This window comes from Rhinoderma darwinii, chromosome 1, assembly GCF_050947455.1.
Source record: "Rhinoderma darwinii isolate aRhiDar2 chromosome 1, aRhiDar2.hap1, whole genome shotgun sequence".
NCBI classification, from domain to species: domain Eukaryota; kingdom Metazoa; phylum Chordata; class Amphibia; order Anura; family Rhinodermatidae; genus Rhinoderma; species Rhinoderma darwinii.
This window is the reverse complement of record NC_134687.1, coordinates 488,717,136-488,734,638: the sequence shown is the minus strand read 5'-3', so window position 1 is coordinate 488,734,638 and position 17,503 is coordinate 488,717,136.

The window sequence follows — 17,503 nt, the reverse complement described above, 5'->3', positions numbered from 1 at the left end:
GCCTGCCTTGCTACTGTCCGAGCTGCCATAGGTACCCTATACGAACTATAGACATTGTCCTGCACCCTGTTGGCCAGCTGCCTTACCGTTAAGGTGGTACGGCCCAGTGGGTCCACAGACCCTTCGTGACAGTACGCTCAGGCCATGGACCCTGCTGGTCGATTCAAGACTATGACAACGTCACAGGAGATGCGAGCGGATATGCTGGACCTCCGGTCTCGACAGGACCAACTCCTCCAGGCGTTGAACATTCTTGCACGTCAACAGGAGGCACAAGCTGCCGTTCCTCCTACTAAACCTCCTGGCAATGTTGATCCTCAGACTACACCTCTTGGCAGCATTGACCCACGTGTTTCTTTGCCACTTCCTGACCTCTATGATGGAGAAGCAAGTACCTGTCGTGGTTTTCTTAATCAATGCCAGATCCACTTCTGTCTGTATGCTAGGACATTTTCGTCTGATGGCGTCAGGGTCGCTTATCATCTCTCTCCTCACTGGCAAGGCTCTTGCATGGGCGAACCCTATCTGGGAGAGACAGGGACCAGAGACCTGTGACTTCCCTGCCTCCCTCCGGACTTTTCGCATGGTGTTTGAGGAGCCTGGACGGGTCTCATCTGCAGCGGCCTCTTTGATTAACCTACGCCAAGGAGACACCTCCGTGAGTGAGTACGCCATCCAATTCCGAACCCTGGCGGGAGAGCTGTTATTTAACAATGAGGCTCTGGTGGCTGCATTCTGGCAGGGACTATCTTCCAGAATTAAGGACGAACTTGCCACCCGGGGTCTGTCGTCTACCCTGGATGACCTCATCCTTCTGTCTGCCCGGATTGATATACGGATCCGTGAATGCCTCCAAGAGGTTCGACGGAATGGAGCCCTTTCTACACTGGTCCCTACTTTGCAGCAACCCCTGCTGTCCTCAGATGTCGATCCTCCTAAGGAGTCGGTAATAATGGATCAGTATATGTTATCTACCCAGGAGAGACAACGCAGACACACATCTGGACTCTGTCTTTATTGCGGTCTCAATGGCCATCTTGTGCGCCTGTGCCCCTAAAGATCCCAAAACCTAGGGTTGCAAGGAGTGACAACCTTGGGTAAGAATGGACTTCCGTCTAAATTGTCCATACCTGTGACCATAGTGTCCGGTGAGATAACGCATTAGGTCTCTGCGTATCTGGACTCTGGATCCGCTGCTAATTTCATCCGCAGAGATCTGGTGGACCTTCTGCAATTGCCCACCACCCCTCTGGAGAGGCCGTTGACCGTTTCCTCAGTGAATGGACTACCTCTGCCTGACCCAGTTATAGCTGTGACCAAACCACTGAGGCTCCAAGTGGGAGCCCTTAACTCCGAACGTCTGTCTTTCTTTGTCCTGTTCAAAGCTGTTAACCCTGTGTTGCTGGACCTGCCTTTGCTCCGACTGCATGCCCCAGTTCTGGACTGGAATTCTGGAGAGGTTCTCCAGTGGGGCCCTGAGTGTCAAGGTCGTTGCCTGGTGTGGATTCGTTGGACTCAGCCTTTGCTGCCTCGGTCTTTGGCAGGATTGCCGAGTCATTATGCTGCATTTTCGGACGTCTTCAGCAAGAGGGAGGCGGAGACATTGCCCCCACATCGGACGTAAGACTGCCCTATTGAACTGATTCCTGGTTCACCCCTTTCCCGTGGTAGGGTATATCCTCTCTCCTTGCCAAAGACTCTCTCCATGTCCGCCTATGTGAAAGAAAACTTGGAAAGGGGCTTCATACGAAAGTCTTCCTCCCCGGCAGGAGGCGGGTTCTTCTTTGTCAAAAAGAAAGATGGCTCTCTTCGTCCTTGTATCAACTACCGAGGTCTCAACCAGATCACGGTGAAGAATAAATATCCGTTGCCACTGATCTCTGAACTGTTTGATCGTATACGTGGTGCCAAGATTTTTTCTAAGCTGGACCTGCATGGAGCTTACAACCTAGTCCAGATTCGCAAGGGTGGTGAATGGAAGACTGCATTTAACACCCGTGATGGACACTAGGAGTATCTAGTAATGCCTTTCGGCCTGTGTAATGTTCCCACGGTCTTCCAAGAGTTTGTGAATGACATTTTCCGTGACCTCCTTTGTTTGTGTAGTAGTCTACCTTGATGACATCTTGATTTTTTTCTCCAGATCCAATGACGCATCAGAGACATGTCCGTCAAGTTCTGCTACAGTTAAGGGAGAATCGACTGTACGCCAAGTTGGAGAAGTGCGTGTTTGACAGAGATGCTCTAACCTTCCTGGGCTACATCGTCTCGAATCGAGGTCTCGAGATGGATCCTGGGAAGGTAAAGTATGTCCTGCAATGGCCACGCTCTCAAGGCTTGAGGGCCATACAGCGCTTTTTGGGATTCGCCAATTTTTACTGACCGTTTATTCCAAACTTCTCCTCACTGACTTCTCCCATCTCTAACCTTACTAAGAAGGTGTTAAGGATCTGCCAGACACAGCTTCTGTATCCACGCCCATAGGTAATCAGTCTGCACCTGCTTCTATGTCTGTGAGACTGACTCCATCTTCCACCACTCAGGATGGCAGGCTTAGGAGTGGGAGAGCCTATCACAGCCTGGCCAGACGGAGCTAGCTCCCGCCCTCCGTCTATTTATACCTGCCTTTCCTGTTCCTCCTTGCTTGTGATTCTTCTCTGTTGGTTTCCTGGCCCTGCTGCAGCTTCTTGAACTACTTGTCCCTGCTTCGTATTGACCCTGGCTTACTGACTACTCTTCTGCTCTGCGTTTGGTACCTCGTAACTCCAGGTTTCACTCGGCTCGTTCACTACTCTCCTGCTCTGCGTTTGGCACCTCGTACTCTCCTGGTTTGACTCGGCTCGTTTACTACTTTTGTTGCTCACGGTGTTGCCGTGGGCAACTGCCCCGTTTCCCTTTGTTCTGTGTTTCCTTGTCTGTTGTCTGTCGTGCACTTACTGAGTGTAGGGACTGTCGCCCAGTTGTACCTCGTCGCCTAGGGCGGGTCGTTGCAAGTAGGCAGGGACTGAGTGGCGGGTAGATTAGGGCTCACTTGTCTGTTTCCCTATCCCTGTCATTACATAATCACAAGCCCATATACCTACTCTACCCTGGTCCCTCACACCACTATGGACCCCCTATAAACCCACATGGTTGACACACAAAGGGTTCTATAAATGTGGTGACAGTCCTTTCAAAGTGTGCACTTTTTCTAAAATCAGCCAACATTTTTCAAATTCATCAGAAACCACTAGCTTTGCGATTAAATCGTATATAAATTGCAATAGCGATCATGTTGTCTATCTTATTGAATGTTCCACCTGCAATCTAAAATACGTAGGCTGCACAACTAGAAGGTTCAAAATACGCATTCTAGAACACCTTGGTTATATTAGAAATCCAACCATCACTAATATATCAAACGCAGCCAGACATTTCATTAGTTGTCACAACAGAAACATCAGCTCATTTCGCACTTATGCCATTGAGAAAGTCAGGGGGACAATCAGAGGAGGTGACTTAAAGCATCTATTACTCACTAGAGAAGCATTTTGGATCTATAATCTAGAAACCCGATTCCCCCATGGCTTAAATCTTAAAAAAGAACTCATGTTCCATTACTGAACGTGGGAACAAACACATATTGTGACATTACTCAATGAAGAAGTTATATATTTTCAATATGGTGTTCAGTGGGTACTTTAGAATAATAAGCAAATAACAATTAAAATTTAAATATACGCAGTGTCATTATCACTACAAATATGGATAGGTTCTCTTTTTTTATACATTTAGTATTCTTTCTATACATTTGTCTCATGATTACCCTTTATTAAATACAATAAATATGAAACCTAAATAATTATTTGCAAATAACAACAAAATTTCTAGTACATGTAGTACCAGTATCAATATAAATATGAACAGGTTTTTTTTCTCACAGTAGTACCAATTTTATATATTTAGTATAGTCGCCATATACTTGTCCGGCGATTACCCTTCATCAAATATATTAAATATGAGACCCAAGTAAATAATTATTCTTTGCAAACCTAACCAACATACTCCTTAAGAGTGATTGTTTACCCGTGGCAGTTGGAATACAATAAATTATCAATCCCTGGTTGAATTAACACATGATGCATACTAAATACTTTTTAGTCATTAATAAAATAAAATATGAACCTACATATGATGTATACAAAATACTTTTTAGTCATTAATAAAATATGAACCAACATATGATATATATAAAATACTCTTGAGTCATTAATAAAATAAAATACGAACTAATATACATATACTTATTAATATAAATATTGATTTATGTAAGGTAACCTCGCAGACCATAATAAATATGCATTCGGTATTTATTTGTAACTTACCCCTTTTGGTCCCGAGGGTTGGTTTTCCTCGCCGGGGATTTCTCTATTGTGCCCGGGATTCCCGTTTGGGGTGCCCTGCCCACTATTGAGACTGATATTAGGACAAAGCAATAAATTCGTTTACCATATTGTACTCATGACAAACACCAAAATGAACTACATTCATAATTATTTTTCGCTTTACTGATGTTTCATATGCAAGTTCTTCTAGTAAACTTCTTTAGAATCACATACAACTGTTCCGTTATATTAGACTTATTTTACAAATGTTAAGTATATTAGAACAAAAATAATAAAAATAAATTTTCCTTTGTTTTGCTAATAAAGTCCGTCGAACAAATATTTTGAACATTCAATATATGATATACATTTATTTGGTTCCGTACATTCAATTTTTGATAAATTCATCATTATATCTTACATGCTTCTTATTTATATTCCCTATAGCATGTTTTTTTGTATAGTCCAAAACACTCTTTGTCAATATAAGCATTTTGTGTGACTCATCCTAGGAACGACATCCCGCTTAATTTCGTTAATTCAAAACCCAATTCACACTTGTTGCGTTAGTACTCCCTTTCCTTTGATGCAAATCAATTTCTCTCAAAATTTATGCTTCTACAACACCATAGTTTTGCATGTTCTACACTGGTTCTTTATACATATGGTACAGTGATAATATGTTTCTTTTTAGAACTATCTTTCACATTAACGCCTACTGAATTAACCAATACATTCCTAAAATATAGTTAGTGAATATTATTTTCTTCGATCTTTTTTAATTTAATCTATTTCTAGTGTGCAATTGTTTTTAATATATCCGTATTTACTATTATAACATATCTGCTTGCTATATATGTATGAGTACAATTGAGACCGTGTGCGTCTGTTCCCCTTTTGTGTTGTCATTTATTTACTGCAACTTAACCCCTTAGTGACCAGCCCATTTTAGACCCTAATGACCAAGCTATTTTATTCGTTTTTCTATAGTCGCATTCAAAGAGCTATAACTTTTTTATTTTTTCGTCTACATAGCTGTATGAGGACTTGTTTTTTGCGGGATTAGTTGTGCTTTTTAATAGCACCATTTTTGGGTACATATAATTTTTATATGAACTTTTATTAACCTTTTTGGGGGGGATTATAAAAAAAAACTGAAATTCCGCCATTGTTCTATGCGTTTTTAAATTGACGCCGTTCACTATGCGACGTAAATAACATGTTACCTTTATTCTATGGGTCGGTACGATTACGGCGATACCACATATGTAGAGGTTTTTTTATGTTTTACGACTTTTGCACAATAAAAACCCTTTTGAACTAAAATTATTTGTTTTTGCATCGTCTCTTTCCAAGAGCTGTAATTTTTTTATTTTTTCATCAATGTAGTGATTTTTTGTTCTTGTTTTCTGCGGGACAAGACGTAGTTTTGAATGGTACTGTTTTGGGGTGCATGGGACTTATTGATTCATTTTTATTATGACTTTTTTGGGGGGCAATGGAAAAAAATAGCAATTTCGCCATGGATTTTTGAGTTTTTTTTTTACGGTGTTCACTTTGCGGTTTAAATTACATATTAACTTTATTAATGGAGTCATTACGGTCGCGGCGATACCACATATGTGTTTTTTCTTTTTTTTTTTTTTTTTTTTTTTTTACACTTTTACTAAATAAAACCACTTTTTATGGGAAAAAATGGTTTTATTTATTTTTTTACTGTACTTTTTATTAATAATCTTTATTTCACTTTGATGACTTATTTTATTAGTCCCACTAGGGGACTTTACTGTGCGATATTCCGATCGCTGCTATAATGCTCTGGTATACTTCGTATACCAGAGCATTATTGCCTGTCAGTGTAAATCTGACAGGCAATCTGTTAGGACGTGCCTCCGGCGCGTCCTAACAGGCATATGTCCAGGGCAGACCTGGGGGCTTTTATCAGGCCCCCGGCTGCCATGACACCCCATCGGAGACCCGCGATTGCATTCGCGGGCCGCCGATGGGTGACAGAGGGAGCTCACTCCCTCTGTAAACAAAGTTAAATTCCGCGGTCGCTATTGACGGCGGCATTTAACGGGTTAAACGACCGCGATCGAAGTAAACTTCGATCGCGGGCGTTGGAGCAAGAGCTCAGCTGTCATCAGACAGCAGAGCCCCGGCTCCTGCCTGGACGGGAGACCCGTGCAGGACTTAGACTAGGCTGACGTGAAAAGGCGTCAGCCTAGCCTAAAGCCCATTAGTGACCGACGTAAAAAGGCGTATTGGTAGTCACTAAGGGGTTAAACTGGTTGAATAATACTATTAAAACGTTAGAAGTATGTTTTCTGTCTGGTTTACAAATTAAACTATGTCAACCTTATGCAGTCTTTGTTCACCTGTAGCTGGTTGCTAGTCATTCCCATACCAGCTTTTCCAACCAATCGCTGACATCTACGTAGCACTCTTAACAGCTGACAAATTTATACATAGGTTGGGCAGAAACACACGGTCTCAACTTCCTTTGCCATGATTAAGAACGCAGTGTGCGTTCGAAACGCGTAGGCTCGGGTACATTCCCTGCTTACTCTTGCCTTGAGACTGCGTCTCGCTCCAAAGATTTTAAATATTTCCTCAATAAACATGGGAATTGTTCTTCCCTTTTAAATACTACCATTGGCGCTGGATCATCTTTCTCTTCTCCTGCAATACATACCGCGAGCCGTCGCGGGGATCCGAGCGACATCTCAGCAGACGTAGAACCGGTGAGCTGGAGGCTTTCTCCCTTTTCTACATTGACCCCCTTGAGACCCTGACTCAGAGGGTCAACCAGCCTGATGCTACCATGGTAGTGCCCCTCACCTCACCTCTTGAACCCCACCTCAAGTTGCCTGACTGGTTCTCAGGGGACCGGAAGCCTTTTCTCTCCTTTCGGGAGAGTTGTAGGCTCTATTTTCGTTTAAAGCCCCACTCCTCATGTTCTGAGAGCCAGCGGGTGGGTATAATTATGTCCCGGCTCCAGGAAGGGCACCAAGAATGGGCCTTCTCCTTGGCTCCTGACGCCCCTGAACTTTCCTCCGTTGATCTTTTCTTTTCTGCTCTCGGACTCATTTATGACGAGCCTGACAGGACTGCCTTTGCCGAGAGTCAGCTGGTGACCTTACGTCAGGGTAAGAGACCTGTTGAGGAGTATTGCTCTGACTTTAGGAAGTGGTGCGTAGCCTCTCGGTGGAATGACCCTGCCTTAAGGTGGCAGTTTAGGTTGGGTCTGTCGAACGCCCTGAAAGACCTGCTAGTTAGCTATCCCTCTTCTGACTCCCTAGATCAGGTTATGGCTTTAGCGGTACGACTTGACCGATGTCTCAGGGAACGACAACGTGAACGTTTATGTGTTTTCTCCTCTGACTCCCCCATGATGCCTCCCGAGGTTCCGTTGCTTCGTTCTTCCACGGAAGACTCGGAGATACCTATGCAACTCGGGGCCTCCATGTCCCCCCAACAACGTAGAGAGTTCCACAGGAAGAGTGGTCTCTGCTTCTATTGTGGGGATGACAAGCATCAAGTGAATACCTGTCCTAGGCGTAAGAATAAGCAGCCGGAAAACTTCCGCGCCTAAGTGATCATCGGGGAGGTCACTTGGGCACACAGGTATTTCCCGTAAATATGAAACGTAATAAAATCTTGCTTCCCTTTCAGGTCTCTTTTGGTGGTAGGTCGGCTACCGGCAGTGCCTTCGTGGATTTAGGGTCGTCTGCTAATATCATGTCTGTGGAATTTGCTATGTCTCTAGCTATGCCTTTGATTGATTTGCCTAAACCTGTCCCGGTAGTGGGTATCGACTCCACTCCTCTTGCTAATGGTTATTTTACACAGCATACCCCTGTTTTTGAACTCCTTGTTGGCTCCATGCATTTGGAGCAGTGCTCTGTACTGTTGATGCAGGGATTATCGTCCGATTTGGTTTTAGGCCTTCCCTGGTTGCAGTTGCATAATCCCACGTTTGACTGGAATACTGGGGATCTTACCAAATGGGGTAATGAATGCTTGACGTCATGTTTTTCTGTTAATTCTATTTCTCCCCCTGAGGAGGTGAACACGCTACCTGAGTTTGTTCAGGACTTCGCTGATGTTTTCTCTAAGGAGGCCTCCGAAGTGTTACCTCCTCATAGAGAATACGATTGCGCTATCGATTTTGTACCAGGAGCTAAGCTCCCTAAGGGTAGGATATTTAATCTCTCTTGTCCCGAACGTGAAGCCATGAGAGAGTATATCCAGGAATGCCTGGCCAAGGGTTACATTCGCCACTCTACTTCTCCGGTAGGTGCTGGCTTCTTCTTCGTAGGGAAGAAGGATGGTGGTCTTAGGCCATGCATTGACTACCGTAACTTGAATAAGGTCACTGTAAGGAACCAGTATCCCCTTCCTTTGATTCCTGATCTCTTTAATCAGGTTCAGGGGGCCCAATGGTTCTCTAAGTTTGATCTACGGGGGGCGTATAACCTTATCCGCATCAAAGAGGGGGATAAGTGGAACACTGCGTTTAACACGCCCGAAGGTCATTTCGAATACCTCGTCATGCCCTTTGGGTTGTGTAATGCTCCCGCGGTCTTCCAGAATTTCATAAATGAGATTTTAAGAGATTACCTGGGGGTATTTCTTGTAGTGTACCTTGATGACATACTTGTGTTTTCCAAGGACTGGTCCTCCCACATTGAGCATGTCAGGAAGGTGCTCCAGGTCCTTCGGGAAAACAAACTGCTTGCGAAGACTGAAAAATGTGTGTTTGGGGTGCAGGAGATACAATTTTTGGGTCAAATCCTCACTCCTCATGAATTCCGCATGGCCCCCGCCAAGGTCCAGGCTGTGGCGGAATGGGTCCAACCTGCCTCCCTGAAGGCGTTACAGTGCTTCTTGGGGTTCGCTAATTATTACAGGAGATTTATTGCTAACTTCTCGGTCATCGCTAAGCCTCTTACGGACCTCACTCGCAAGGGTGCTGATCTCCTCCGCTGGCCTCCTGAGGCTGTCCAGGCTTTTGAGGTCCTTAAGAAGTGCTTTATCTCGGCCCCAGTGTTGGTTCAGCCCAACCAAATGGAGCCATTTATCGTGGCGGTTGACGCGTCCGAGGTGGGAGTGGGGGCTGTCTTGTCCCAGGGTACCAGGTCCCTCACCCATCTCCGTCCCTGTGCCTACTTCTGCAGGAAGTTTTCGCCCACTGAGAGTAACTATGATATTGGCAACCGCGAACTCTTAGCCATTAAATGGGCATTTGAAGAGTGGTGCCACTTCCTGGAGGGGGCTAGGCACCAGGTAACGGTCCTTACCGACCACAAGAATCTGGTTTTCCTAGAATCTGCCCGGAGGCTAAAGCCGAGACAAGCTCGATGGGCGTTATTATTTACCAGATTCAATTTTTTGGTTACCTATAGGGCTGGGTCTAAAAATATTAAGGCTGATGCACTGTCGCGTAGCTTCATGGCCAGCCCTCCTTCGGAGGAAGATCCTGCTTGTATTTTGCCTCCAGGTATAATAATTTCCTCTATTGATTCTGATTTAGTCTCCGAAATTGCGGCTGATCAAGGTTCAGCCCCCGGGAACCTTCCTGAGAACAAGCTGTTTGTTCCCCTGCAATTCCGGCTAAGGGAACTTAGGGAAGATCATGACTCCGCACTATCTGGTCATCCAGGCATCCTGGGTACCAAGCACCTCATTGCTAGAAACTATTGGTGGCCTGGGTTGCCTAAAGACGTTAAGGCCTACGTCGCCGCTTGTGAGGTTTGTGCTAGGTCCAAGACTCCCAGGTCCCGACTAGCGGGCTTATTACGTTCTTTGCCCATTCCCCAGAGACCTTGGACCCATATCTCCATGGATTTTATCACCGATTTGCCTCCATCTCAAGGCAAGTCGGTGGTGTGGGTTGTAGTAGACCGCTTCAGTAAGATGTGCCACTTTGTGCCCCTCAAAAAACTACCCAATGCTAAGACGTTAGCTACCTTGTTTGTCAAACACATCCTGCGTCTCCATGGAGTCCCTGTCAATATTGTTTCTGACAGATAGGTACAATTTGTTTCTTTGTTTTGGAGAGCCTTCTGTAAAAAGTTGGAGATTGATCTGTCCTTCTCTTCTGCCTTCCGTCCTGAAACTAATGGCCAAACTGAGAGGACTAATCAGTCTCTAGAACAATATTTAAGGTTTTATCTCTGACTGTCAATATGATTGGGTCTCATTCATTCCCCTCGCCGAATTTTCCCTTAATAACCGGGTCAGTAACTCGTCAGGGGTCTCCCCCTTTTTCTGTAATTTTGGGTTTAATCCACGGTTCTTCTCTGTTTCACCTGGCAGTTCCAACAATCCCGAGGTAGAGGTCGTTCATCGGGAACTGTGCACAGTTTGGGCCCAGGTTCAGAAGAACCTAGAAGCGTCCCAGAGCATACAAAAAACTCAGGCTGATAGAAGATGTTCTGCTAACCCCTTGTTTATGGTCGGGGATCTGGTGTGGCTATCGTCAAAGAACTTGCGCCTTAAAGTCCCGTCCAAGAAGTTTGCTCCCCGGTTTATAGGGCCGTACAAGGTCATTGAAGTCCTCAATCCTGTCTCCTTCCGACTGGAGTTGCCCCCATCTTTTCGAGTACACGACGTGTTTCATGCCTCCCTCCTTAAACGCTGCTCCCCGTCCTTGGCTCCCTCGAGGAAACCTCCTGTCCCCGTTCTCACCCCTGAGGGGGTAGAATTTGAGGTGGCCAAGATTGTGGACAGCAAGATGGTCCAAGGCTCCCTCCAGTACCTGGTCCATTGGAGAGGATACGGGCCTGAGGAGAGGACTTGGGTACCCGCCTGGGATGTTCACGCTGGGGTATTGGTCAGGAGGTTCCACCTTCGTTTCCCCAATAAACCAGGTCCATCTAGAAAGGGTCCGGTGGCCCCTCATAAAAGGGGGGTACTGTTAAGGATCTGCCAGGCACAGCTTCTGTATCCACGCCCATAGGTAATCAGTCTGCACCTGCTTCTATGTCTGTGAGACTGACTCCATCTTCCACCACTCAGGATGGCAGGCTTAGGAGTGGGAGAGCCTATCACAGCCTGGCCAGACGGAGCTAGCTCCCGCCCTCCGTCTATTTATACCTGCCTTTCCTGTTCCTCCTTGCTTGTGATTCTTCTCTGTTGGTTTCCTGGCCCTGCTGCAGCTTCTTGAACTACTTGTCCCTGCTTCGTATTGACCCTGGCTTTACTGACTACTCTCCTGCTCTGCGTTTGGTACCTCGTACACTTCTGGTTTGACTCGGCTCGTTCACTACTCTCCTGCTCTGCGTTTGGCACCTCGTACTCTCCTGGTTTGACTCGGCTCGTTTACTACTCTTGTTGCTCACGGTGTTGCCGTGGGCAACTGCCCCGTTTCCCTTTGTTCTGTGTTTCCTTGTCTGTTGTCTGTCGTGCACTTACTGAGTGTGGGGGCTGTCGCCCAGTTGTACCAAGTAGGCAGGGACTGAGTGGCGGGTAGATTAGGGCTCACTTGTCTGTTTTCCTATCCGTGTCATTACAGAAGGGTATGAATGCCAAGGTGTGGACTCCCAAGGCAGAGTCCGCATTCAATAGCCTGAAGAGTGCCTTCACATCAGCCTCTATCCTCCATAATCCGGCTGTCTCTCTGCAGTTCTCGTTGGAGGTGGACGCATCCTCTGTTGGTGCTGGTGCAATCCTGCTCCAGAGTGGTCCCAAGGGCAAGTCAAGAGTATGTGGATATTTCTCTAAGCTCTTCTCTTTCGCAGAACACAAGTACTCGATTGGGGATCGGGAGTTACTGGCCATCAAATTGGCTCTGGAAGAGTGGAAACATCTACTAGAGAGCGCAGCTCATCCGAGCCTAATTTTTACAGACCACAAGAATCTGACCTACCGCCAGACGGCCCAACGGCTGAGCCCTCGTCAGGCCAGATGGTCACTGTTCTTTACCAGGTTCCAGTTTGAGCTCTATTATCGCCTGGCCGACAAGAATGTGAGGGCCGATGCCTTGTCCAGGTCTTTCGAGACGGAAGACACCATGGAGATTCCACAGAAGATTATTGATTCGTCTTGCATTGTCTCTGTCAATCCCCTGCAAGTTGGGGACATTCCACCAGGGAGGACTTTTGTGCGCCTGGCTGATCGTGGAAGAATCCTTCGCTGGGGACACTCCTCTAGACTGGCAGGTCACGTGGGGTCCGTAAGACCTGGGATCTGATTGCTCGTCATTTCTGGTGGCCCACGCTGCCCAAGGACATTATGGACTTTGTTTCTTCCTGTTCTGTATGTGCAGCCAACAAGGCCGCTCACTTCAGACCTGCTGGTCTGCTTCAGCCATTGCCTGTGCCCAATGCTCCCTGGCAGCATATAGCTATGGACTTTATTACGGACCTGCATCTCTCTGCCGGATGCAGTACTGTCTGGGTGGTGGTGGATCGATTTTCGAAGATGGCCCACTTCGTTCCTCTGACCGGTCTTCCTTCTGCTACTCTGCTGGCCAAGCTGTTCATCCAACACATCTTCCACCTGCACGGCTTGCCGCAGCATATTGTGTCTAATCGAGGGGTTCAGTTTACCTCGATGTTCTGGAGAGCCCTCTGTGGACTCCTCGGTGTGAAGTTGGACTTTTCCTCAGCCTACCATCCTCAGTCCAATGGTCAGGTCGAGAGGATCAATCAGATCTTGGAGAACTACCTACGTCACTTAATCTCCAAACAGCATGAGGACTCGGTGCAGTTGCTCCCATGGGCTGAGTTTTCCTACAATAATCAAATCAGCGAGTCCACAAGAAATACACCGTTCTTCATTGTCTACGGCCAACACCCACGAATTCCTCTCCCGGTGCCCAATACTTCCGAGGTACCAGCGGCTCACTCCGCTTTTAGAGAATTCCTGCAGATCTGGCAGCAGACTCGATCCTCCATCCTATTGGCAGTCGACCGCATGAAATGGAAGGCGGACACAAGGAAAAGAGAACCTCAATGCTCCTACTCTTCTGAAGAAGTTTCTCTCTCGCTCTTGTCCCAAGAAGAGGGGCGTAAGAGGGGGGATACTGTAATGTCCGTGGCTGCGGGCCGTCAGCTCCAATCCCCCCCCCTGACAGCCGCAACCACGAGTCGGCAAGCGCTGGCCCCAGTCTCCTCCTCAGGAGACGCCAGTGCTCGCTTCCACTCACCTCAGCCAGATCCCGTAGTGTGCGTGCGCACGTTCGTGCCCGCTCTTAAAGGGGCAGCGCACGCACCAGACTTTTGATTAACTTTAAACCCGTGAGTACCCTGGACTATAAGAGGAGTCCAGCCCCCTGCTTCTATGCCTGAGCGTTATTGAGGTTTTACCAAGTTTGTCTATGTGATGGCTTCCTACTGTGTTCCTGTTCCTTTTCCTATTCCTATTCCTGTTCCCTGCATTCCATACTAACCTGGTCAAGCACTGTGCTGTGCCAAAGTCGTGTCGTGCTGTATCCTACGTCTGACCTGCTTCCCCTCGCCTAACGTCTACCTGCTGCCGAGCCAGCCTTACTGCTGTCCGAGCTGCCACAGGTACCTATACGAACTATAGACATTGACCTGCGTCCTGTTTGCCAGCTGCCTTACCGCCAGTGCGGTACAGGCCCAGTGGGTCCACAGACCCTTCGTGACAATATTACATAGATACTGGCTGATTCTCTATGCTGATCCAGACTTACGAGCAGTTATCTCCAAGGTACCAAGCATTACTTGTCGGAAGGGTAAACATTTTACAGAATTTCTTGTTCATAATCATTTTTTACAAGACAGTCTATTCCACGATCAAATTGGTTGCAATCTTTCATTAAGGGATCTCATACTTGGAGATGTTCCTTATGTCCCTTCATGCCACTACTAAAAAATTCACTAATCCTTTTGGTAGTAAAATTTATCAGATCAGGCAATTTATTAATTGCCAAAGCAGTGGAGTAATAAATGCAGCGAAATGCCCTTGTCCAAAATTATATATAGGGAAAACAATTTCAGGAACTCAACAGGCGCACCTCTAAACATTTTAGTTCAATTAATAATAAATAAATTACTCCGCTGTCGCGACATGTCAGAGCGGTACATGAGGGAAATATTAAATCCCTCCAATTCTGTGGTATCGCACAATTGAAATTGGGACCAAGAGGGGGTGATCTTGATCGGAAACTTTTACAGGAAGAAGCACGCTGGAGCCATCGTCTCAGTAGCCTGAATCCCAATGGCCTTAATGAAGGTTTTACCTTTGTGGCCTTCCTTTGAAATATTTTTCCCTAACAATGCCTCTTTTTATCATAATTAATCCATACTTACTGTAATGATGGGGGTAAGGAAACAGACAAGTGAGCCCTAATCTACCCGCCACTCAGTCCATGCCTACTTGCAACGACCCGCCCTAGGCGACGGGGTACAACTGGGCGACGGTCCCTATGCTCAATAAGTGCACGACAGACAAACAGACAAGGGTACACAGAAGCAAGGGAAAAGGGGCAGTTGCCCATGGCAACACCGTGAGCAACAAGAGAGGTGAACGAGTTGAGTCAAACCAGGAGTGTACGAGGTACCAAACGCAGAGCAGGAGAGTAGTGAACAAGCCGAGTCAAGCCAGGAGTGTACAAGGTACCAAACGCAGAGCAGGAGACTAGTCCGTAAGCCAGGGTCAATATGAAGCAGGGTCAAATGGTTCAAGAAGCTGCAGCAGGCCAGGAAACAAAACGAGAAGAATCACAAGCAAGGAGGAACAGGAAAGGCAGGTATAAATAGACAGAGGGCGGGAGCTAGCTCCGTCTGGCCAGGCTTTGATAGGCTCTCCCACTCCTATGCCTGCCATCCTGAGTGGTGGAAGATGGAGTCAGTCTTACAGACATAGAAGCAGGTGCAGACTGATTACCTATGGGCGTGGATACAGATGCTGTGCCTGGCAGATCCTTAACAGTACCCCCCCCCCCCTTTTATGAGGGGCCACCGGACCCTTTCTAGATGGACCTGGTTTATTGGGGAAACGAAGGTGGAACCTCCTGACCAATACCCCAGCGTGAACATCCCAGGCGGGTACCCAAGTCCTCTCCTCAGGCCCGTATCCTCTCCAATGGACCAGGTACTGGAGGGAGCCTTGGACCATCTTGCTGTCCACAATCTTGGCCACCTCGAATTCTACCCCCTCAGGGGTGAGAACGGGGACAGGAGGTTTCCTCGAGGGAACCAAGGACGGGGAGCAGCGTTTAAGGAGGGAGGCATGAAACACGTAGTGTACTCGAAAAGATGGGGGCAACTCCAGTCGGAAGGAGACAGGATTGAGGACTTCAATGACCTTGTACGGCCCTATAAACCGGGGAGCAAACTTCTTGGACGGGACTTTAAGGCGCAAGTTCTTTGACGATAGCCACACCAGATCCCCGACCATAAACAAGGGGTTAGCAGAACGTCTTCTATCTGCCTGAGTTTTTTGTATGCTCTGGGACGCCTCTAGGTTCTTCTGAACCTGGGCCCAGACTGTGCACAGTTCCCGATGAACGACCTCTACCTCGGGATTGTTGGAACTACCAGGTGAAACGGAGAAGAACCGTGGATTAAACCCAAAATTACAGAAAAAGGGGGAGACCCCTGACGAGTTACTGACCCAGTTATTAAGGGAAAATTCGGCGAGGGGAATGAATGAGACCCAATCACATTGACAGTCAGAGATAAAACACCTTAAATATTGTTCTAGAGACTGATTAGTCCTCTCGGTTTGGCCATTAGTTTCAGGATGGAAGGCAGAGGAGAATGACAGATCAATTTCCAACTTTTTACAGAAGGCTCTCCAAAACAAAGAAACAAATTGTACCCCTCTGTCAGAAACAATATTGACAGGGACCCCATGGAGACGCAGGATGTGTTTGACAAACAAGGTAGCTAACTTCTTAGCATTGGGTAGTTTTTTAAGGGGCACAAAGTGGCACATCTTACTGAAGCGGTCTACTACAACCCACACCACCGACTTGCCTTGAGATGGAGGCAAATCGGTGATAAAATCCATGGAGTTATGGGTCCAAGGTCTCTGGGGAATGGGCAAAGAACGTAGTAAGCCCGAAGGTCGGGACCTGGGAGTCTTGGACCTAGCACAAACCTCACAAGCGGCGACGTAGGCCTTAACGTCTTTAGGCAACCCAGGCCACCAATAGTTTCTGGCAATGAGGTGCTTGGTAGCCAGGATGCCTGGATGACCAGATAGTGCGGAGTCATGATTTTCCCTAAGTACCCTTAGCCGGAATTGCAGGGGAACAAACAGCTTGTTCTCAGGAAGGTTCCCGGGAGATGAACCTTGATCAGCAGCAATTTCAGTGACTAAATCAGAATCAATAGAGGAAATGATTATACCTGGAGGCAAAATACAAGCAGGATCTTCCTCCGAAGGAGGGCTGGCCATGAAGCTAAGCGACAGTGCATCAGCCTTAATATTTTTAGACCCAGCCCTATAGGTAAACAAAAAAATTTAATCTGGTAAAAAATAACGCCCATCGAGCTTGTCTCGGGTTTAGCCTCCGGGCAGATTCTAGGAAAACCAGATTCTTGTGGTCGGTAAGGACCATTACCTGGTGCCTAGCCCACTCCAGGAAGTAGCGCCACTCTTCAAATGCCCATTTAATGGCTAAGAGTTCGCTGTTGCCAATATCATAGTTACTCCCAGTGAGCGAAAACTTCCTGGAGAAGTAGGCACAGGGACGGAGATGGGTGAGGGACCTGGTACCCTGGGACAAGACAGCCCCCACTCCCACCTCGGATGCGTCAACCTCCACGATAAATGGCTCCATTTGGTTGGGCTGAACCAACACCGGGGCCGAGATAAAGCACTTCTTAAGGACCGCAAAAGCCTGGACAGCCTCAGGAGGCCAGCAGAGGAGATCAGCACCCTTGCAAGTGAGGTCCGTAAGAGGCTTAGCGATGACCGAGATGTTAGCAATAAATCTCCTGTAATAATTAGCGAACCCCAAAAAGCACTGTAACGCCTTCAGGGAGGCAGGTTGGACCCATTCCGCCACAGCCTGGACCTTGGCGGGGCCCATGCGGAATTCATGAGGAGTGAGGATTTGACCCAAAAATGGTATCTCCTGCACCCCAAACACACATTTTTCGGTCTTCGCAAACAGTTTGTTTTCCCGAAGGACCTGGAGCACCTTCCTGATATGC